A 23,813-nucleotide genomic window follows, 5' to 3' on the forward strand; every position below is an offset into this window, starting at 1 on the left:
CTAGGGGGAAGTCGCCAGCCCAGAACTCCTGTACCCTGTGTGGCTATACCACAGCCCCCCACCCCGGGGAAAGTATGGTGGTGGAGATGCTGTCCCTGGTGAGCCCTAGGTTAGTGGTGTGGAAGCTGGGCAGCTCAGCGCAGGTCCCCTGCCTGCCTCCAGACACTCATACTTACATTTAGTCTCTGCTCCTTTCCTTGCCCTCTGCCTCCTTAAACCTGACGTCTTGGTCTGTCTGGACCTGACCCTGAGACAGTTTTCTCCTATTTACATCTTTCCCAAGAGGATTCCTTCACTTTCCTCTGACAGGACCTGATCCTGTGAGCCAAACCCTGACCTCCTGTGGCCCCTCAGGAAGCTGCCTGCTGACCCTAGGCTCAGGGGACCATGTGGGGAGGGGGCAGCAGGTACAAGGGTGACTTTCCCCACAGAGCAGGTACCTAGCGGTGTAGGAACGCTGGCTCAGTGCTGGCTACCAGGAGCAGGTTGTGCTGGGTGCGAGGGCTTGGGAAACTGGTTGCTGAGGATTTTAGATGAACCGGGAACAAAACAGCATGACGTTGTTGAGCCTAGATTGAACACCCTAAATTATTTTTTACTGACTCACAAATGCACACATGAATTATTTTCTTTTAATACAAATAACTTAAAAAAATACAAACAACTTATATACCAACACCGGCTCTCCAAGCAGTACTCTTGACCTGTTGAACTACGAAAAAGTGTGTCTGATCATTAGAATATTATCAGAATTGAACTGGTATTTAATTTGATTTGAATCTAGGCTTGGGTGTCCCAGAAAGACTACTAGACAAGTCTCATCCTCACCCTGTAGGAGTGACTCTAGGAAACCGTGGGGTCCTTTGGGAGCAGAGGTAGGTTTGGGGCCTCAAGAGAGGCAGAGATTCTCAAATACAACTGGCCTGGGAGGTAATGAATCCCCTATCACTGGAGGTGTTCAAGAACCCAGATAACTATCAGTCAGATACGCTAGAGAAAAGGTTTTCATACTGGATACTAGGCAAGACTAGGGGACCTCTTGGGCTAATCCCAACCCCAAGTCTCTGCGTGTCTAATTCCATCTACAGGTGGGTCTGCTGCCCTGTGTTGGATGACCTTGTGCAAAATGGGACAACTGGCATGTGAAGATTGGGTTCTCAGTGATTAAGTGTGGCATGTGAATTCCCTCCCCCACCCCCTGCACCCCATCCTCTTCTGACCTACGCACCAACTCAGCCTTGCCCAGGCAGTGGCAGGAACAGTCTGGGGGACAGCGTCTCCTCCAGCAGCCCTATGCCTCCCTCTGGCCCTGTTCCCAGGTGGCAGTGCTGAGCATGAGGACAGGGACCAGGTACAGCCTTATTTGAAGAGGCCTCCTACTTGTCCATGCACTGCCATTCTGCAGAGGGGACAGGAGCTCTGTGCAGGAACCCTGACAACTGACATTTCGCCGTGGGGGACGCCGCTGGAGCCTCTCCAGCTCTGGGGCACTGGCCAGCAGTACCGTCTGAGAAGGCAGAGGAACAGGGCGGGTACGGTACGCCCAGCTAGCTCTCTCTCAGCCTTTGGCTGTTGGGACCTGTTGGAACATCCGAGCACCTCCAGCCAGGGCTGAGAGCCCAGATTAGGGCCAAAGAGGAAAGATACACATCTGCTGTGGTTTAGAAACAAAAACACATTATCCTTTCCCTGTACCTTTCTGCTCCATGCCTTGAGACTCTTCCTTGGGGATCAAGAACTGCTGACAGGCTCATTTACTCTTTCCAGGGCTCCTAACTCCGGGTGACTCTGCCCTCCTCTAGTAACCGAACTAGTAATGCCTGCCAGTGAGTATTTACTCATGTCTCCCTCAAGTCTTCACAACAGCCCTGGCACAGAAACCCTATACTATTATATTCTCACTTTGCAGGTGAGGAAACAGGCTCTGAGTGGGTAAGGAAGTAGTTCAAGGCCTTGTAGTCACTGAAAGGTGAAGCCAGAATTTCAGCCCCGCTGTATCTGCCCTCAGCTTGTGCTCTGATCCGGGCTCTTCAGAGGTCCCTGGTTCCAAGGACTGTCGGATATGACTTGACCATGTGGGGTCAGGTCAGGAAACAGTTGGCAAGAGTGGGGGAGAACGTTGGCCTCCTTGTGTCAACTCTGACCACCACCCAGGAAGGGTGGGTCACGTGACATAGACTGTTTCTGGGGAATATTGCTCCCCCATTTCTGACAAGGGCATGAGGGCCCCTGCATGACAAGTGGGTATGTGGGGCAGGGAGGCCTCCGTTTCTTCCACCCTGTCCCTGAGCTCCCTGCTAGGAGCCAGGCACAAGATTTTGCCAGTCACGAAGTCCCTGCAGCAAGCCATCTGGCCTTCACAGACCTAGACCAGGCTGGGCGCTCTCAGGCCCGCATGCACACCGCTAGGCCAGTGGGCACTGGTGCACCCACTTGCTACCCGGCTGGAGGAGCTCCTGGAGTCTGGGTCCCAGGAGGGGTAGCCACTCACTCAGCCTGTAGCCCTCAGCCCCAAGAGAGAGGCACACTTGGGAAAAGACCCCTTCCTCTCCCTCTCCTCCGGGGTGCCTGATACCTGTCCCTTCCTGCTCGTGGGGCAGCCTGGGCCAGTGCCTCTCACCTGATGGGATCGCCTGTCTGTTTCTGCTGATGGGGCCGAGAGGCAGGTGCAGACCTCTGAGGGTCTGGGAGTATGAATGGAGGGAGCCAACACTGCCAAGCCCTTGGGGAGAGAGGTGGGCAGTGTGGCTGAAGAGACCCAGGGATATTGCAGGATTGGAGCCCTGTGCCTCTCTAGGCTTCCAGCATATCTCAGTCTCAGTTTCTTGATGTGCATAACAGGGGAGATGGTGTCCTTCTCTCTTGGGAAGGAGATAGAATGGCGAGGCTAGAGCCTTGGGGTACCAGAGTCCCGAGGACCTGCACTCCCAGACAGGATGAGATATTCTTGACCTCCAGCCCTCACAGCTGCTAAAGCGACCCAGGCAGAAACTCCCCTCCCCTAGGCTGTGTGCACACACAGCTGCTACAGGGAAGCAGTAAGAGCCCAGTGTGGGGGCTTCAGGGGTAGAAGCCCTGGGTTCTTCCAGGGGAAACTCACAGCTATGTCAACTCATGGTCTATCCACCACAGATCCCAGAGAGAGAACACTAGCCCCGGGTGGCAGCCCCACCTGGACCCAGTTAGGTGTTTGGGAAAAGCTTCTGGGACTCACCTGCCCAGCGGCTGGACAGATGTGTCCTTATGCCGTGCTGAACCTCAGCGGAGGTGAGCCATACCCAGAAGCCTCCAGGCATCTCATCTGCCTTTTCCTCAAGTTCCGCATCTGTACTAGATTTCCTGTGCCCCTGGGACCACAGAGGCCTGTCCTCCCCAGATGCAAACTGCCCCTGGGGGCTGAGCTGGCCTGATAGCCCTAAGCAGCCCAGGGATGTGGATGAGCTCTCAAATATGGGGGCCACTGTCCACCCACCTCACAGGGCTGAAGCAGGGACAGAGCCAGCGGCTGTGACACACCCTTCCCAGCTTCAGGGGGTAGGGGCTACCCGGGACGGGGACCTGCCAAGGGCACTCGTTTTAGAAACATGATGAATTCATTTAATATCTTCTCACTGTGATTGCTTTGTGCCCTTGCTCTTAATGGGCTCCAAAGCTCCATCCAGATGTCTGTTGCCGGTAGTTTCACTCTCTGGCTGGCATCTTTGCTGGCAGAACTAACAGCTGGAAGCTGCTTGGATGGAAACCCTTCATTGTCCTTCCCTCTCTCTTCTGAGCCTTTCGCAGTTGTCCCTGGTCTAAGGTTGGGTCAGGCCCATGTCTGGCACCCAGGCCCTGGGCCCCAGGGCCTGAGGACAGGTGAGTTGGGGGAGAGCAGAAGGCTGTGTCTGACCAAGTGAGGGTAAGGCCAGAGACCCAGGGAAGGGAAGAATCTGAGAACACGTGCTATTGGTTGCCTAAGCCCCATCTGCAACCCTCTGGGGGTCAACACCTTAGCTCTGGATGTGCCAAGTTCACACATTCTGGGCTGTAGTGCTCCCAGAATTCTGCCTTCTGCATCAGCCCTGGGTCAGTGTTAGAAGGCATGACCTGTCTAACTCATGGGTGGGCTCATGTTTAGAGGGGCCTGGAGGGCCCAGGAAGCTACTGCCATCCCTTTGTGGGGGCTTTCCTGCCTTATTCTCTGGCTCATGCTTTGACTACCCCAGGGATGGTGCCTAAGGGAACTTGATATGAACATGGACATGAGAGGGGTCCTGGTGTGCACTGCCGTCCTCACTAGTGGCTGGGATGATGGCCTTCATCAGGATGAGGAACTGTGTGAGGCCAGCTCCTCCTGTCTGACTCTCCTCTCCTCCACGGGAGCTCTGCATGCAGGCTAACTCCTGGCCTTGCCTTCTTGCCTCTGGGCCTGGCTTCATCCCTCCCCAGGGTATGGGACCCCATGGATCTGGATCCCAGACATACTGTCTTCCAGCAAGACCCACCATAACAGAAAATAAAAGTTTTCTAGTCCAGCTTGGGCTTGGTGACAGGGTGACCGATGACAGATGACAGGCCTCCTGCTTCTGGGATTTAACCTCTGGTGATGGCCGTTGGACATTTAATTTCCTGCCTGGGGTCACAGTATATACTGGTGAAAAGACCACTGGAAATAAAGGGTCTCCTGTGGGCCCCATCTGAATTCTGCCCCAGAATCTCTTTCATTCCTAGATACCTTCATCATTGCTTTCTTCTTTGGCTTAAGACACCGCCAGCCTTACGGCTAAAAGGTAAAATGCTTTGTGGGACAAGGAGAACATAAATCAATCCATTTACGAATGAGCTGGGTCCGTTTATCAGAGAGAATCTGGGAAGGGGGCTGGGGTGGGTTGGGGTGGGACAAAGCCTCTCCTTGGGGGCCATTGAGGAATGAACTGGGGCTGAGCTGGGGCTGCAGGCTAACAAGGTGCCAGGGGGAGGGCGGCAGGGGGCAGGTGTGGCAGGGCTGGGCCCTTATTGGGGCAGGAGGCACAGACAAGCATCAGGACCTGTCTGGCCTCTTAGTGTATTGGGCCGCGCTGTCTCCTCAAGCCATCAGGTTACACTGCAGCTTTTTTCCTGCCCCTGCTTTGGGGGGCACCTTGCATGCCGCTGCTGAAAGAAAGGCAGCCTGGGTAGTAAGGGGGTATAGGACTGGGAGGTGGGGACCCCCAAGACCTGAAACCAAGGCTCTGCCTCCAGCTAGCTGTGTGATCTCTGGACCCAATTTCCTTCTCTGGGCCTCTGCTTCCCTTTATAAAATTAAGGGGCTTGATTAAACATGCTTAGGGAATCCTTTTGGCTTGAAGGTGCTATGACCCTCCAAGGCAGTGAGCTACTTTCCAGGGCAGTCCTTTCCTCCTTTGCACCCACCTCCCTGACCCCAGACTGGGCTCTGGCTGCCCGTGAGGCCATGGAATAAATGGTCCCCTGCTCCCACTCCCCTCTGTGCCTTCCTGTGCAATTCCTCATTTGAAGGTAAAAGAAAGAAAATGGAGGCTGGAGGCTCCAGGCCAGGAAGCTGAAGCAGAGAACCAGTCCTCCCAGTTTTAACACTGCAGCTGCTCCTACAGCCATCAGGAGGGGGGCAGGCCAGCAGGCAGCAGGCAGCAACTTAACTTACCTTGAGTAAAGGTGACTGGGTGGTTGCTATTTGCCCCCCGGGGGCGAGGGGTGGAGCAGGCTGGACTGGTCCTGGGTGCTGGGATGGAAGACCAGAACAACTCACTAGCTGACCTGAGGTTTCCGGACCTGCTTCCCTGAGCACCTGGAGGTCCCTCTCTCCACGTCCTAATCAGCCTGACTGTGAGCGAGAACCCAGATCTGCCTCCACCTGCTCAGCCAGCAGCCCCCGGGGGCTGGAGTGCTCTGAGACTTGGGCAAATCAGAGCCAAGCAGAAAGACGCCAGCATTTGCTGACTGAGGCAGCACTTCAAGGAGGGAAGGTTGCCACAGAAAACCCACAGGTGGGGACGCCTGGGTGGCTCAGTTGGTTAAGTGCCTGCCTTTCACTCAAGTCATGATCCCAGGGTCCTGGGATCGAGTCCCGCATCGGGCTACCCGCTCAGCGGGGAGTCTGCTTCTCCCTCTCACAGTGGGGAGTCTGCTCACCCTCTCACTCTCCCTCTGCGAGCTCTCTCTCTTTCAAATAAATAAAATCTTAAACAAACAAACAAACAACCCACAGGTGTGCAAAAAATGTCATTGTCTCCCTTCTATGAAGACCTGGTTCTCTGCACTGGCTGATGTGTTACAATGAGGTTTTATAGAAAATGCCGGCCAGCATGGGTATCCCTTTGCTGGGGCTGATGTGGCCCCATGCAGTTACAGGGGAACCAGAACCCATTTTTTGCATGCTAATTGCTCCCCCTGCATACAAAAGTATGTCATGTTCTGGTTCGTACTTTGTTCTTGTTCTTTCAGGTGAAGAGAATCTGGGATTCCTTTTTCCAAATCCAAAGAACAGATAACTTTGGCAAAAAAAAGCATAAAGTCTCTTGAGTCTGAACCTTATGGTTCCTGGGCATCTCAAAGTCACCTGCCGGAGTGATTGAGAAGCCCCCTGTGGTCTTCGGTCTGGCCCCCCGCATGCAGCCCCTCCAGGTTTGTGCTTTAGGTGGGGCTCATGAGTATATAGTTCCTCAATGAATCAGGGCCACCCTGTGATAAAATTCCAGCCTCTTGATTCCTTCCTTGTCTCTGACCTGTTCTAAGTCCTTAAGACCTGAAACTAGACCCCCGCCAGAGAAGGCAACTCTGAACAGACTCAAGTCATTCCTTAGAGAAACTCAGCGGCAGGCGATCTGCTCTCCAGGAAAAGCTGGAGCCGGTGCTGCGTGGCTTCCCCGCCTTCTCCCTCTTCTTGCATTTGCCTGTCTCCCTGAGCCCGCATCCTCTGCCCACTGCTGTTCACACCACTTCTTTCTTTGCCTTGCATTCCCAACGAATCTGTTTTTGTCCATCTTTTTTAAGTTCTGTGTTAAGAGCCATCTCCCAGTGGTGGTCTAAATTTATGAATTCGCTAGACTGGATGGGTCACGGAGGACAGCTTCAGCCAGGAGTCTGGGGCTCAGGGTGGGAGGAAGAACGCCACCACCCCGTGGCTGGCTGATCAACGCTTGGTAGCTCAGCTGGTTTCTGGTGGGCTCGGCTCCAGGTTCAGCTTCCCTTTCCACTCCTCTGTTAAGAGCTGTTAGCTCCCCAGGGGAAGGGCTGGGTCCTTCATGTATCAGCACTTTCCCCCACCGCCTGTCCCCACCACCTGGGCGTTGTACTTAGGAGTCAGGCAAGCCCTATTCCCTCCCTGCAAGCCAGGGAGCCAGGACCAGGTGCCAACTGCCATCTCCACGTGCTGCCTTGACCCTACGTCTTGCCAAGAACAGACTAGTCGAGTTCCCCTTTATCTCACATCTCCTGCTGTCTCACCTTAGCCCTGAGGGGGCCCTCAAGCAGAGCTCAGAAGGGGACAGCTGCTTCCAGTCAGTGTGCTCTCCCGGGGCAACAGGGCCAACTTGGCTTCAGGAAGTGGAGTTCTTTCTGCCTCCAAAGCAGCTCCTCCTTCCATGCTCCATTCTAACCTGTAGGCTATGCCTGTTTATAAGGTTTGCCAGCAACCTTCCTACTGCCTAAGGCAGTCCTGAATCCTGGGCCTTCCCTCTGGCGGTGTGGAGGGTCTCCTATGGGAAGGGCCCTGCTCAGGCCACCGGACAGTGCACCCAGGACGCTGTGTGTTAGAAGCATCTCTGGGGGCGCCTGGGTGGCTCAGTTGGTTAACCGTCTGCCTTCCGTTAATCGTGTCTGCCTCCTGCTCAGTGGGAGTCTGCTTCTGGGTCTCCCTCTCCCTCTGTCCTTCCCCCTCCTCGTGCTCTCTCTCTCCCACTCTCTCTCAAATAAATAAAATCTCAAAAAAAAAAAAAATCCAGAAGCAGCATCTGGGGGACTGTTTGGGTAAGAGGCACAGTCTCTCAGTGTCTCTACCTCTTTCCTGCCCAGGCTGCCTCCCACAGAGGTGGGCAGGTGTAAGAAAGCCAGCCATCCAGAACCCTCCCTGAGCCCTCTTAAAAACCCAGGCAACCTTTTCTCCTCCTGTCCCTCCTGCCCCTCCTGTCCCCTGTGCCCTGGCCTCTATCTTCTGCTTTCTCCTCGCCCAGGCAGCTGGTCTGCTCTGTGTCTGCCCTCCGTAGTCTCTGCCACTCTGCCCCTAGCTGGTGACCAGCGGCTGCTCAGCTCTGCATATGTGCCCAAGGCTTGGCATCACCTTTTGCAAGAAGGCAAATACCCCCACAGCTGGGTCATTTTCCTCATACTGCAGCCAGGTGTAGGGATCAATTGCACGGGAGACACTTAGGATTCTATCTGGACCACAGTCCCATGTGCTCCTCCAGGACCGAGGGCATTCCTGGTCATCCTTGGGAATTGTGCTGAGTGGGCTTTGCTGTGTCTAGAGCCCTCAGGCCTGTCTGCACCTTCCCTGTGCCTGGTACATCCCAGAGAGCTCAGCTCAGAGGCAATCAGTCTGTCTTTGGGGGACTAGAAGGTCTGTGCAGTCCCCACACTCCCACCTTGTGCCCATTCTCGGGTGTGCAATGCAAAGCGCTTCACCCCAGTTGGGTGTTTCCAGAGCTTGCTCCTGGTGCCAAAACCCTCTGGGCTAGGCACGCCTGTCCGTAGGGTTCCCAGGTTTGCCACTCCTAAGCTGCAGAGGAGACCCCTTGCTTGGCCCGAAGGCCTTATTCCTAACTCGATGAGCTTCTGTGGAGCTGAGTCCATCCTGGAGCCCTGTTCCCACCAGAACCAGCTTAGGGAAAGACCCTCAAGCAGGACCCTCCAACCTTGCTGTGGGACACCAGGGAAAGAACAAACTGTGTACCCTGGATTTGTCTGGCTTTTCGGTGAGGCCCCAGTACTTTAAGCCCCAAATTCAGTGGGTTTGACCCCGTGGAGCCAACCAGGTCATTAACCCTGCAGCCGAGCTGGGGAGCCTGAGGCCTGTGAGAAGGGCTGGTGCTCAGCCAGGCAGCCCCCCTTGAACCTGACCTGATGCCAAGTTTCAGAGTTGGAACCTCTGCCAGGTCAAACTCTGCATCAGGGCGTGACTGGGAGCTGGGTCCCAGCAAAGCTCCATAAATATTTGTGGGATGACTAGTTGAGCGGAGTATCCCAGAGGTGGTGGGGTGAGAAGGGCCTCCCTGAGGGGCATCCCGGGGGGCCCCATACCAGCTCTGCAGGGCAGGAGGGGGAGGTAAAGGCAGGAATAGCAGAAACAAGCCTTTCTTCCTCCACCCGGGAAGCCAGACGCCAGCTTAAAAGGGGCTGTTTCCAAATGAACCAGGAAAGGCGGCAGCAGGTTGGGTGGGGTGTGGGGGCTCCTTGTCCTAGAAACCCGCAACCTCTGGCCCTGTCCCGGGCACTGAGCAGCCCGGACACTTGGGTCCCCCCAGCCCTGCCTGTGGAGCCCGAACACACCGCGGCCGCAGGAACCTTACCGTGGCCACTGCTGGGGGGCTGCTGGGCCTCAAGCTCCTCACTGCGGGCTGGTGCTTGTCTCTAGCCCAGGAAGAGGCACTCCCTTCAGGCAGGAGAGGAGAAAAAGGAAAAGAAGGAAACCTCGGTGCTTTGCTCGCTGAGCCGCTTCTCCTGAAGGCTCCTGGTTGGTGTCGTCCTGCCTCTGCGGGCACACAGCCTTCCTCCCCCTGATGGCTTACTCACCGGTGTGCCCGTGAGGCTGCCAGCTCCACGGGGGCGGCCTTGGGGGTGGGGGGATGCGGCGGGAGGTGGCCCACGCCCCTCTGCCTGACACACTGGAGCATGCTCTGTGGGGACTGGGGGGCTCCAGGGGCCAAGCGGTGTCCCCAGCCGGGTCCTGAGTGCGGGGAAGCCATGTCCCGGCCTGCCCCTGTGCAGGGAATGTGTCCCTGTGGGCTGGCCAGAGGACACACTTAGGTGCTGGCTGGCACTACACGGGCGAATGACGGAATTCCTTGGGTGGAGGCTGTCAGAAGAGGGGGTGGCCAAGGCTCAGTCTGGCCCTCTGGCAGGTTGGCTTCCATCCTTGGGCTGCCCCTCTGGACCATTCCCTACTTGGAAATCCTCCCGGGTCTCTGTCTTGGGGGCTCAGAGAGGGACTGGGCCTGTCTGAGCTGGAGCTTCATCCCGTTTAGGCTGGGTGCCTCGTCGTCCTTTTCCACAGCACCCACATCAGGGCCTGGGTGGGCCCAGCATCAGTTAGGACAAAGTGCTGCCAAGCCCCCCCCCCCTCCCACGCCATCCCCAGCCCTCTGTCCTCAGCTGAGGGTCTGGGGGGGCATGCACACTCCCACACACACATGGGGCCACACCCAGCACAGAGCCACCTACCTGCCCAGGCCAGCCTAGCCAATCCAGCCTTGCTCTTCAAATGCCACTCTGACCCTACAAGCCACTCGTGTACAGCGGTGTCCTGTGGGAGGTGAGTTCAAAGCCAGCCCGGGAGGACTCCAGTTAGCACAGACCAGTCTCCCCTTCTCTCCTGACACCTCCAGAGGACACGGCAGCCCAATCACCATATCTGCTATTGCACTTGACCGGCTGGCATCTCTCTCCCGGAACCTCGGCCCCCCACTGCATCTTCCATATCCTTACAGGGTGGCAGCGGATTGCTGATAGGTCCCATCTTCCTCCGAGCCCCAAGGAGAGAGAGGAGAACTAGAAGGGGCGGGACCCAGGTGCAGCTCCGAGTTTTCAGCTCCCAGAACAATCAGACGCAAAAGGGAAGGAAGAAATCCCAGGCCAGCAGGTGACTCAGTGCCGGTGGGCCGGCTTAGTCACCTGGATGGCTGCTCCCAGCTCCTGGCACATCAAGGCCGGTGCCCTCCCCCAGCTGCTGTCGACAGCAGGGCTGTCAAAGGGAGTGTGGCCTTGGCCCGAGAGAGCCAGCTGGCCCGGGGCTGCCTGGCAGGCTGTACTGGGAGCGGGAGCGAGCTCCGGCCTCCTTTCCAGCCGCAGCGTGCCCCTCCTCCCCCACGCACCCAGGCTCACTTTGGGATTTCTCCATTAAATCCTCAGGCAACGACCTGCTCGTTTGGGGCGCCGAGCTGCTCCAACGTTGCTTGGCAATTTTGATATCGTCGGGGGTTGCTATGGGGAGGAGGGTGATGTCATTGACACAAAAAACCCACTGAATTTACAAATCAGCTGGGGCTGGAGCTATTTATAAAAACACGTTTTTCCCTGCCTTCCTTTACTGAGGGGGAGGGAAAGGAAGGGCTGCCTGCCAGGCTCAGTGGAAGCCTCCCCCAGCCTGAAGAAGCCAGACACCCCTCTACCCCTCTGCAACCCCCACGCTCTCCCCCACACCACAGAACTGGCTGGCCCCGGCCACAGCTGGGCTGAATGCCCCTTTCAGGGTCTCAGCTGGTGTCGGCATGAAGGGCACCGGGAGGACAGCACACGGTGGGTGCTGGGCAGCAACGCCAGCTTCCTGGGTGGGCAGGGGCCAGAAGCCAGCCACTCAGCCGGATTGTTTGGAGCCAGGGGAATGTGCGGGTCGGCAGCTTGAGCCCCTCTGAGTGCCTGCAGGCCAGCTCCCCTGAATACACCAGGGGGAACCTGGCCTTCCAAAACGCACTCCTGGTTTCTGAGCCTTGCTGTATCCTTCCCTAGCTCCTTTTCTCCTCCCAGTGTCCAACGGGGAGGCCCCCCAGTCCCCCGGTTTTGGCCCCCTGCTCCTTTCTCACCACACTTGCTGAAACACCATCTTGTCCGTGGTGTTGACTGTCAACCTGGGCAGGCTCTCCCAAAACTCGTGTCTGGCTCCCCCACTGCAGACCCCAGCCCTAATGAGCCAGGGGCCCAGCTGCCAGGGCCCGCTGTGGCTGACAGCTGGTGGAGACTGCTGTTCTCCTTGCCCATCCTTCCCAGCCCTAGGCCCTTACATCCAAGGTGGCACTAGGTTGCTCACGTTATTTTTGAGAACACTTTCATAAATCTCCCAGAGTGAAGCAATGTGGTATCTGGTTAAATATCTGGTATCTGGTACCAGATTCTGAGTTTCCACAATCCTGAGTTCAAATCCCAGCTGTTGGTCATCAGCTGAGTGACCTTTGGCCTGTGATTTAACCAGCTGGACTCAATTTCCTCATCCACAAAATGGGGATGCTTTCACCTCCCTCCTAGGGCTGTGGGAATTAAATGAACAAAGCTCCTGGCATAGGGACTGCTCATCCTGAAAGCTCAATAAACATTAATCTTTGTCTCTACTTCCATGACTGTGTTTGTCACTCGTCCTTAGCCACCCACCAAAGGGTGGCGGGTTCACCTTCTAAAACCATGACCTCCCAGCCCCCACCCCATCGCCTCATGAGCTAAGGTCACAAGCTGCACACACAGACACTTCGACTGAACTGCACAATACTGGACCTCATGGCATTAAGCACAAAAATTTCGTTAAGTCAGGTCCCCCAACTCCCAGCCACGGAACCCACTCCAGCTCCATCCCAAGAAGGAAAGGAGAGTTTTGGTGACTGTCAGGTAATCGAGTCCTAGTCCTGATGAGAAGCCTGGAGAATCAAGGCCAGGGCAGAAGCCAGCGCTCCTGGCATCAGGATTGGTCGCAGCTGGTGCCCTACCACGTGTATCACCGAGGGTACCCCAGCATCTACTCCAAGAGCAAGGGGAGTGGCTGGCAGGCTCAGGTCACGTGTATGTGTGGGGGGTCCCCTTGGGCACAGTGCTCTTGTTCTCACCCATGAGGTGGGGAAGAAAACTAGGGTGCTGTTATTGAAGGAAAGGGGAATGGGTGCCGGGGGCCAAAAACCAGCTGATGCTCCAAACAGCATCTTTGCTATTTTTTTTTAAAGATGGTATTTATTTATTTGAGAGAGAGAGAGAGTATACACGATCGTGCCCAAGAGCAGAGGGAACGGCAGAGGGAGGAGAGGCAGATTCTCCGCTGAGCAGGGAACCTGATGCAGGGCTTGATCCTGGGACCCTGAGATCATGATCATGCCTGAGGTGAAGGCAGCAACTTAACGGACTGAGCCACCCAGGCACCTCTTTGTTATTTTTTTTTTTCCTATTTATTTTCAGTTCCTGAGCCTGATGATTGCTAATTGCTGATTCTTTTATTCTTCTTGTCTTCCTGAGCTTCTGGAAACGGATGGCCCCCGTACGCAGAGACCTCCTCTGCTCCATCCTGTGGTGTGACTTCCTGATTGGGTAAGAATACCTGCCCACTGAGATCCATTTCTTTCACAGGTGGTGCAAGGGGCAGGGGGACCTGCCAGCCATTGGGAGACCCCCTGCCAAGCTTGACCGCCCATTGTAGGGACGGGTGGGCAGATGCCCAGAAGTTCCTGGGCCAGTGGCTATGCCCTGTGCCCTCCTTTATCCCAGCCGAGTCACATCTCTGCTAGTTCCAGCAGGCTCTGAGCTCCCCAGGGCAGGAAAGCCAGCATGGGGCTTGGCACATAGTAAACGCTCCTGGAAATGTGGTGGAATGAATGAACATCTGAAGAGGTTCTGTGCTCTGGCCAGCCTTACTTAGAATACGGTGAATCATGAAACTGAAAGGGATTCTAGAATCTCTAACCTCCTCCCCCCTTCAACCCCCTCCCCCCTCTACAAGTGTGAAAACTGCAGCTCTGAGAGATTAAGTGACTCAGCAAAGCCACAGAGGAAATGAGAGGCAGAGTCATGACTGGAACTCAGCTTTCCCTCCTCACAGGCCTGGATTGTTCCCTTGGCTGCCCACACAGACCCACTCTGGCTGCAGCCCTGAGTGTGTGATGTCTCTGTAATTCAGTCAGAAGCAGCGTGTGCTGTCACTGGGGGACCTTTCTGCCTTTGAGTCTTGGCTCCCTGGGAGTGGCAGCCTTGAGAATCTGCCAAGACAGTGGTCTTACAATTTAACAGAAGTTTGTCACTTGATTCTTTTGTTCTTGAAAATGGAGATAACAGCCCCAAAGGTAATGTGCCTCATTTGGGGTCAAGTCAGGTTCAGCTGGAAGGATTGCTTACATCAGGAGTGTCCCGCTGCACGGTCTAAAGAAATCACTGAAGATGTGCTCAGAAAGGCCGTGCAGCAGGGAAGTCCGAAAATATTCATAAACAAATGCTTCCCAGGTTTTCCCAAAGGATAAAAGGTTCCAGAAACAACATTGAGGGTCCCAGTCTGTGGTAAAAATTCCTCTCTCCGGACGAATTCTAGACTTTTAAGTTCTTCTCCAGGCTTTCCCTTGTGCTGAGTGTGTATAGGAAACTTTCCGAAGACCTTCCTAATGGCTGTGTGGGCCTGTCTCCACCTGCCTACACTTGTCAACAGCTCTACTGCAGGGCCAGGAAGGGAGGGACAAATTCATCCCCTACCGGGAAAGGAAGGGCTTGGATTAATGACCATGTGTTGCCACTGGAGGCCTGTGCGTCCTATACTCCAGGCCAGCCTCACCTTAGAGGGGCCCCTAAGCCTCAGGCCTCCAGGAGAACCAGACCAGAGGCAGAGGCCCACCTTCAAGAGATTTTTCCAGATGGCTTTCTACATGGCAGGTAGGGTGTTTGGGAAGAAGAGAGGATGATGGGGCATGGCCAGTGGGGAAAGAGACCCAGAGGAGAGGCCAGTGGCAGCAGATAGCTGAGAGGGCAGAAGGTGGGCGCCATTTTGTATGGTCTTCCCTTCTTGCCATTATGCTCTATCACGATGCTATAGGGGACATGAGGGAGAGGAGGACAGATCAGAATCTTAAAAGGATTAGGAATAACCCTGCTTGGGGACTCTGCTGTTGCCCTGCAGGAGATCCCCCAAGAGAAACAGGCTGAGCCTTTCCTGGGAGCATGGCTCCTTCTGTCAGACTGGCTGAAACCTCACTTAAGATGGGAGTGGGTTGGGGTAGGAAGCTTTCTGTCAGAGTGAAACAGGCACCCTCCCATTCTGGCCTTAGAAGTGAGTTGAGCTGGTCCCTGTGGTGGTGGTGGTGGTTTCAGGGGATCCTCCCTGAGGAGTTAACAACAATGTGAAGGCCGGCTCAGAAACCGGTCAGAGCTACAAACTAGAGTCCCAAGTATTGAACTCACAAGTGTTATCCTCTTTCCAACTGAGGGTGTGACGTGCCTTCCCTGTCCCAGCCCCAGTCCACCAGGAGCAGAGCTTTCATGACACATCTCAGCTTCTGCACGAGCAAGGCCTTTGTAATCAATGTGGCAGCCCATGTGGGACAAAAACAGCAAAAGGACACGTAAAGGGGAGGGTTCCCACGGTCTCTATCATGTGGCTAAAATCTAATTTTCTTGGGCACAATGTATAGGCTATGCACTGGGCTAAACCCTTGCATATAATAACTCAATTAATTCTCACAACAATCTAATTTATCAATCTATTCAGTAAGTATCTACTGAGTAGCTGCTAGGGGCAAAGGTGCTAGGTGCTGAGCATAGCTTGGTGAACAAGATAAGTTGCTGTCCTCATCAAGTTTACAATCTAGGTAGGAACTATTATTCCATTCCAGAGATGAGAAAACTGAGGCCTCCTGCATTTAACTTACTTGCACAGGTCACTAAGTGACAGGGCAGGGCACTGAACTGTCTGCTTCAGAGTCCAGGATGCTATTTGTTACCAAATGCTTCCTTCTTTTCTTCCCAACACCACTCACATGGCAGACACAGTTGGTTGCCTCTTGGAATCCATCTCCCTTCTTACTTGCTGGAAGATTCTCAATTTATTTGGACTTGCACTTTCATACCTGTGTGCTCGGGGAAGGGCCCCTTCCCAGCCCCAGCCCCATGAGTGAATCTTGGCTAGTTTGAACCAACCTTCTTAATTCCCTTCCTTTTGCCAGGGATTAGTTAGGCCCCAGGGATCCCCATGTGGGTAACAAGAGGGGAAGGTTGCTGGGAGGGTTTCTGGGCAATGTTTTCTTGTGCTGCTCCAAGTGGTGGATCTGGGAACTGGGGTGCCAGCTGGGTTCCATAAGGTGACCAGCCTGAAGATGCTGAAGATGATGGAATGGAAACGGGCCCTCCACATCTGCTGAGCTCTGGGCTTGTTATGGGAGGGAACAGATATTCTTACCCTTATGAAATTTTGGATTATTTTCCTGAGTTTTGTAGTTGAAAACTACCTAATACCAATGAGCTCCAGTCCCTGCCGTGCCGTGGCACCCCAACCTCATCTGGCCCTCACTTCCTGAGTGTCTTAAAACACTTCAGTTCGGCTCCTTTGGCTTTTGGTTGCTTACCTTGGCAGGTCCTACTTTCTTCTCACTACATCTATTGGTTTTAACCTATAATATCCTGTTTCTTTAAATCATAAACTCCCTGAAGAGAGTTAGCATTCTTATATTTCTTTCTGCCCTTCGTGGTGCCTGTCATTAATATGGAACTCCAATAGAGTTTAATAAATATTTCTTGGCTCATCTTCTTTGACACATTCCGAGAGATTATCTGCTGCCCTAGAGGGGTAAGTGAACACATTTCAGCAAAGGATATAACAGGTGTCAACAGGTTGTAGCTGGAGGCCTGAGTCAATCACAATGTCAGCGTTCTCCATCTTGGCTTAGAGTCCACAGTGGATGACGCCACCTCCAGCCACCTCCTGTGCACCCAGCTCTGGGGGCTGCTGGGGAGACAGAGGAATCTGCTGCTTGCCATGAGCCAAGGAACTTTCATACTGAGCAACCACATCTTATTTTCAATTCTCACAATGGCCCTTTGGGGTAGGAGCCATTGATACTCGTTTCTAGATGGAATACTGACCTGCCCAGCTCAAGTAGCTGGTAAGGAGCAGACCTAGGGTTTGAGCCCAAGTTTTCTAGTTTTTGAATTGAATTTATAGGGTTCCCTCTGTTCCCCTTTTTCTTTTTCCTACTAAGCAAGTGGTCATCTTTTACTCATTGGCTCGAGAGAGGGAGATAGCAGAGCGTGAAATAGAAATCGTTCCAAAAGCCCAAGCTCCAGCAGGAAGAGTATAGAAAGAGACTAAATGTCTTGGCCTTAAGTGGGGTAAGTAGGCCCTGCTCCCTAAGCCAATCTTTTCCTTGGTGTGGGGGAAGCTGTATCTGTCAATGGCTAGAGGGAAGGAAATCTGCAATCTGCTGGCCACCACCGAGGGCAGCAAGACCCTGCTTGATGTGTCAGAACAAACTGACCGGAGGCAGTCTTCTAAGGATTCCTGTGCTATGAACATGGCACAGAAGCTGCAGAGAGCTATAAGGCAGAGGAGAGCCTGCAGACTGAAAATGCTCTTGTGGACTGAAGACTGGGGACCTTCCTGATAGCTTGGTGATCTTGAGACTGTCTTAAGGACAAAGATTTGGTTTCCTGAAGGTCACTTCCAACAGAAACAACTCCTTTCCCTTATCTTTAGAATACAGTACACCATGCTTCTTTATCATATCAGACTGGCTATATGCTATACTATAAATTAACTCAAAAGACAGTAAAGGTAGGGATCAACTAGCTGGGATCCCAATGTACTTGAGAGGATTCCAGAGAACTTTAGACTGTTCAAGCAACATTAGAACTACATCAATACAGATATGTACATGTTATCCATACTAAGAACTTTAATTCACAATATTCTATAAGGCTGGCACTCATGCTATCCTCATTTCATAGAGGACACTAGCTCAGAAAGGGTAAGTAATTTGCTCAATGCCACACAGCCAGGACTTAAGTCCGGGTATTCTGGCTCTGGAGGCATTTCTAACCACCATGCTAGTATTTGATTTGACACCATAGGCAGGGAGCCACCTCAATACTGAGGACATTCTAGAAAGCTCTAGGCCTGTGCAGTTGACTCCCTATAATATGAGCACTCCATGCAAGTTATAACTAATGTAGGAAAAACCCCACAGATCTTGCCCCAAAGAGGTCATCTGAGTGAGAAAGATAGGGTAAGTACACGGGACTACACGGCAGCAGGGAAATGGTACAGGTAGGAGCTATGGGGCGCCCCCTAATGGCATATATCATGGACCCTCAACCACTGGAGATCTGCTCAATGAGGAGTCCAGTTGAGGTGGAAGGTGTCTTCCAGCAACACTACTTAACTTTCATCTACTCTGCCTAGGTCCTATTTCTGCCTGCCTAACCCCTTGATTTGCTGGGACTCCTTGACTCACTGTACCACACACGCACTCATCCTTAGCGATCTTATTTCCTTGAATGAGCCAATCTCACTGAAGCTTCACGTGTCACCTTTTCAATGTTTTTATCACCTGATTCTAACATTACCAGATTTTTCAATCTTGTCTGAAAAAATGCAAAAAGCAAACAAATGTATATATTCATCATTTTGTTCAGAGATTTTAGTGGGCATTTGTTTTTATGCCATTCTCACTTTGCTAATTGCAGTTAACTAAAAATACATCACATGACCAGGCCAATAAGATTGAAATCGCAGCATAGGCCGATTCGCATAACTTTCAAATGAATGTGAGGCTGGATTAAATACATGTGGGAAATAAAGTACACATTCCAATGGAGTAAATATACCTGGGGAAATAACATTTAATTTTGATAGGAGTGAACAGGACAATGAAATGTATCACAATGTGAGGTCAGCAATCAGTTCCAACAGAAGATTACAGAAACATAAAGAGACACACAAGAAAAGTGAGATTACGATTCAGTGCACATCTAGATCCTAGGATAGATTTACTCCCCTCGTCAAGGCTCCAGTTCAACTAGTTTTTGAACTCAGAGCAGCTCTTTTCCAACATTTTAATTCACGACTTCTTTTTGACAACTATGTGCTAGTTTCTGGGAATATATAAAATTAATAGATGCAGAGTCCTTTGTTCACAAGGCGTTTGAAAACTAGCAGTTCGGGCAACCACTCCTTTCCCATGGAGACACCAATCTGAACTTATGGGACAATACTGCTCAGCAGCCGAAAATCTGCCACCGGGGCCTCTGTGGAGCAAGGTTACTGGAAATGGCATGCTTTGTTAGAAAAAAGGTCTAAGTTTATAGAAGTTTAGCCTAAGTTCATCATAGTCTATTTGTTCCTTTCTTAATCAATGTCAGTTTGTAGAAACTCAAGTTTTTATATGAAAACCAAAGAATGCATTTTTGTTTTGAAAAAAGTCAAGTTTTGGGGCATCCGAGTGGCTCAGTTGATTAAACATCTGCCTTGGGCTCAGGTCATGATCTCCAGGTCCCAGGATCGAGCCCTGCATCTCCTCATAGAGTTCCCTGCTCAGCAGGGAGTCTGCTTTTCTCCTTCTTTCTCTGCCCCTTCTTCCTACTTGTTCTCTCTCTCTCTCAAATAAATAAAAATCTTTACCAAAAAGAAAGAAAAAAGTTTTATGTAATTTAATCCTTTGTTCACAGACATAGGAAATTAAAATATAAGGAAGATGGTAATTTTAGAAAGCATATCTCAAATAGAAAAATTACAAAAGATTTGAATATATATGAGTTTTTAGCATATTAAAAATAGAAGTTAGATATATTCTCTTCAATGATTTAAAATATTTTCACTCTCATTTTTAAAAAAGATTTTATTTATTCCAGTGAGAGAGAGAGAGAGAGAGCAAAGACAGGGGGTAGATAGAAGCAGACTCCCTGCTGAGCAGGGAGCCCGATGCAGGCCAGTCCCAGAACCTGGAGATCATAACCTGAGCTGAAGGCAGACGCTTGACCGCTTAACTGACTGAGCCACCCAGGCACCCCTCAGTCTCATTTTAATTCCAAATTAATCTTGCTTTGATATTTGAATGATAAAGCTTCCCAAATTCCCTATTAAAACAAAAACTAAAACAAAACTAACAGTTGTTAGGCTTTTTATTTTTTTAATATAAAGAAAAGATCACAAAACCATGGCCCATCATTTCTAAGACCATAGATTAAGAAGAAAAAGAAAAAGCAGTAATCCATGGACATGGTCAGAAAATTCAAGAAGTCCAGAAATGCACAAAATGAAAAGTAAAAGCCTTCATTCTTTTCTCTCCCCACTCCAATGGCTCTCCCCAAAGGTAATCACATTTCCTCTTCAGCTTCTCTTTTGTCTTTAGCCGAAGCTGAAAATGGAGTTTCTCTCTCCAAGCCTAATGAATGTCTCTATGCACTCGGACCAAATGGGAAGACTTTCAGCACCCCTGCAGTTTACAAAAATGGTCCCATGTCACCTCTGCACAGTCCAGAATTCCTGTTTTCCTGGGGTCTGTCATACTGATCATCCCTTTTGACTAATGAGCCTTGGAAGCAGGAAGACAATAATACAAATGGCGCTTTTCTTGGGAGTGTGGCAACGTTTCTTTAAGATATGTTTTTAAGGGCGCCTGGGTGGCTCAGTGGGTTAAGCCGCTGCCTTCGGCTCAGGTCATGATTTCAGGGTCCTGGGATCAAGTCCCAAATTCGGCTCTCTGCTCAGCGGGGAGCCTGCTTCCCTCTCTCTCTCTCTCTCTCTCTCTGCCTGCCTCTCTACTTGTAATCTCTCTCTGTCAAATAAATAAATAAAATCTAAAAAAAAAAAAAAAAAAAGATATGTTTTTAAAAAAATTTCTCAGCCAGAGGGAATATTTATTTAATAAATATTGCCAAATCACCTTCTGATAAGGTAAAGTTTGCACTCCAGCTAATAATTCAAATAATATACGAGCACCTGCTTCCTTTCACCATCACAATCACAATTTTCAACTATAGCCTATGTGAATGATAAAAATTTAAGGTTTATTTTGCATTCGATTTAATTAGGAATGAAGGGTGAACAGCTCAGGTAAGTTGGGGCCATTAAAATGTTTTTAATGGATTGTTCATGTCCTTTGTCTATTTCTATTGGTTTTCAAAAAATTTTAAAGAGTTCTTTGTACTTTAGGGTTAGATAGTGCTTTGTCATATTTTATTCATTCAGATGCTGGGCTTAAAACAGGAAACAAAGTAAATCCCCACCCTTAAGGAAGTTAAATTTTAGTAGTGGGCTGCAGAAACAAAAAAGAAAGTTACACACACATGAGGTTGTGATAGGTGCTTTGTAAAAAACAAAGCAGATAAAGAGGGACAGAAAGCAGCAGTATGTGTGGGGGGAGGGGGGATGCTACTTAAACAGAATGGCCAAGGAAGACCTCTGTTAAGGTGGAGATTTGAGAGGATACCTGAAGGGAGTAATCCACGTGAAGATACAGGCAGAAGAAATGGCAGGCAAAAAGGCCGTAAAGAGAGAAAATAGTTGACATGTTTAGGGAGGAGCAAGGAGGTGAACAGGTTCAAGAGGCATGAGGAGGAAAAGGAGAGTCAAGGAAGAGGTTAGGGGGTAGTGGGACAGACTGCTAGGGTCTCACAGGCTGTGATAAGTTTCTGTTATGACTGGAGATGGGTAGGGAAGCATATAGATCAGTTATGAGAACTTGAGATAATGCAAGTGAAAGATGATGCAAATATATGTTGCAAGTTATTTTCAGTTTATGTTTTTCTTTGGATGGGAGATAGGTAGCTATATTCGATTTTGGCTTTTATCTACTATAGTAGTAAACAGCAATCTTCTTGCCTATATCTTGGTTTTACATCACAGCGACAAAAGGTCACAAAGTCATCTAGTATTTTATATATATACATTTATATATATATATATATATATTTTTTTAAAGATTTATTTACTTATTTTAGAGATAGAGCACGAACAGGCGGGGCACAGGGAGAGGGAGAGACTCTCAAGCAGACTCTGCACTGAGCGTGTGTGTGCGCACGCGTGTAGCCCAATGCGGGGCTTGATCTTAGGACCCTGAGATCACAACCTGAGCCAAAACCAAGAGTCGGGGTCTTAACCAACTGAGGCAGCCACGTGCCCCTAATATTTTACCTTTTCATTTTCTTACATTAACACTTTAGATCTATCTGAGATGGTTTTGCAGACAGGCAGTGAAATAGGCAAGCCCATTGCATACGGCTGTACAAACAAGGGCAGCAGGCTGACAGGCTGTGTGGGGGCTGAAATCCAGCAAGGCTACCGTGCACCAGGAGGTACAGAATCCACTAGAGGAAGAGGCCTTTTGGTAATCTGCACAAAGGTATGAACCAGTGGTTGCACTGGCGACAGAGTTCAAACTCTAACCCACTGTTTCCGCACCAGTTATTGAATGCCCCATCTTCTCACACACGGATTTGAAAATGAAACATTTGTCCTGTTAAGTATTCATAGCTTCTTCTGTCTTTGGTGGAACCAAGGACCTCGTTAAGGTCGAAGTTTCTATATTAAAAAAAGTTTTTAAAATACATCTTTCTCACTAGGGAAGTCTTAATTTTAGAGACTAGCAGCAAATTTTGGCATGTTAGGAAGAGAGGGTGCAGTTGGAAGAATTCCCATTTTCCAATGCAACAGAAAAGAAGCCTTTCTTTGGTGTCTTTGCTTAAAGACTTTAGCTTAAACCCATCAAGGGTCTTTCCAGAGAGCCCTGCGCTGTCTGGAAGGCTTTCTTATCTACCTTGAGATAATAGCTCAACTAACAGTCTAAAGTCCTATGCTATAGAAAACCCTTTTTATTTCCAGATTCAGCTTTGGCATCAGTTAAAGCACTCTGAGTTGGGTGGAAAGTTTCTTATTCAAGCAGCACAGGAAGATGAGGGCTCTAACAGCAGTAAAAATTAGTGGATGCGGACTTTGTGAATGGTGAGGCTCTACGCATTCCATGGTCTCTTTTCAAAGAAAAGTAAAAATCCTGTCTTTTCAGCTGTTTCGCCTGCCAGGTCCATTGTTATGCTACTTCTGCCTTAGTGAGACAAGAAATAAGAACCATTTGAAGCTTCTGCCAAAAGCTTCCTTCTTCCAAGACAAACAAGCATAAAATACAAGGGAAATGGAAACACTTTGTGGTTTTATGCCCAGGCAAAGAGAAAACTTAGGCATCACAGGTCCTTACTGTTTTCTTCCACTACAAAGAACGGTCAGGGTTGGAGGGGATGGGGAATGGAGGGAGAGGTGGCAAAACATTGGCAAGTTCTCTGATAAAGGAACTTGCCCAGATTCTCTTCCCTCTCCTCAGAGTTGACTTTCAGAGACAAAGCTTTGGGTTTTCCATCTTGCTGCCAAGTTCTTGAAGAAGTCACTAATTAGTAGCTAAGCCGATGTTAAGAAAGAATCTAAATTTACTGTCCATCCTCAGATTAAGGATTTTATGTGTCAAAATGGTGGATTAAGAAATGAGAAGAGCATGGGATGCCTGGGTGGCTCAGTGGGTTAAGCCGCTGGCTTAACCTGGGATCAAGTCTTACATGGGGATCCTTGATTCTTTCTCTGTACCTGCCTGCCACTCCGCCTGCTTGTACTCTCTCTCTCTGACAAATAAATAAATTAAAAAAAAATTTTTTTTAAAGATTCTTTATTTTATTTATTCAACAAAGAGAGAGAGAGAGAGAGATCACAAGTAGGCAGAGGCAGGCGGGGCGGGGTGGGGGTGGGGAGACAGGCTTCCTGCTGAGCAGAGAGCCCAATGCAGGGCTCGATCCCCGGACCCTGAGACCATGACCTGAGCTGAAGGCAGAGGCTTAACCCACTGAGCCACCCAGGTACCCAAATAAATAAAATCTTAAAAAAAAAAAGAAAAAAGAAAAAGAAATGAGGAGAGCATAGGGGAAAGAAGTGCTCAATTACATCAAAGATACAGATTTATAATTTTACATCATCAGTTGTATGAGAAGCAAACATGAAAATGTTTGAAAAGTTGTATTTTGGCTAAGAGCAAAATTTTCTAAGTTGATTATTTTTCAGATTCAAGTTATATTTCAGTGCATCAACTATATGTGCTTAAATATTTTTAGTTGAGATATACTTAGAATTTTCTGCTTTCCAGCAATCTTAGAGCACTAACAGTGACAACTAGAGTAAAGGA

The sequence above is a fragment of the Mustela nivalis genome (genome assembly GCF_964662115.1).
Source record: "Mustela nivalis genome assembly, chromosome: 6".
In the NCBI taxonomy this organism is placed as follows: Eukaryota; Metazoa; Chordata; class Mammalia; order Carnivora; family Mustelidae; genus Mustela; species Mustela nivalis.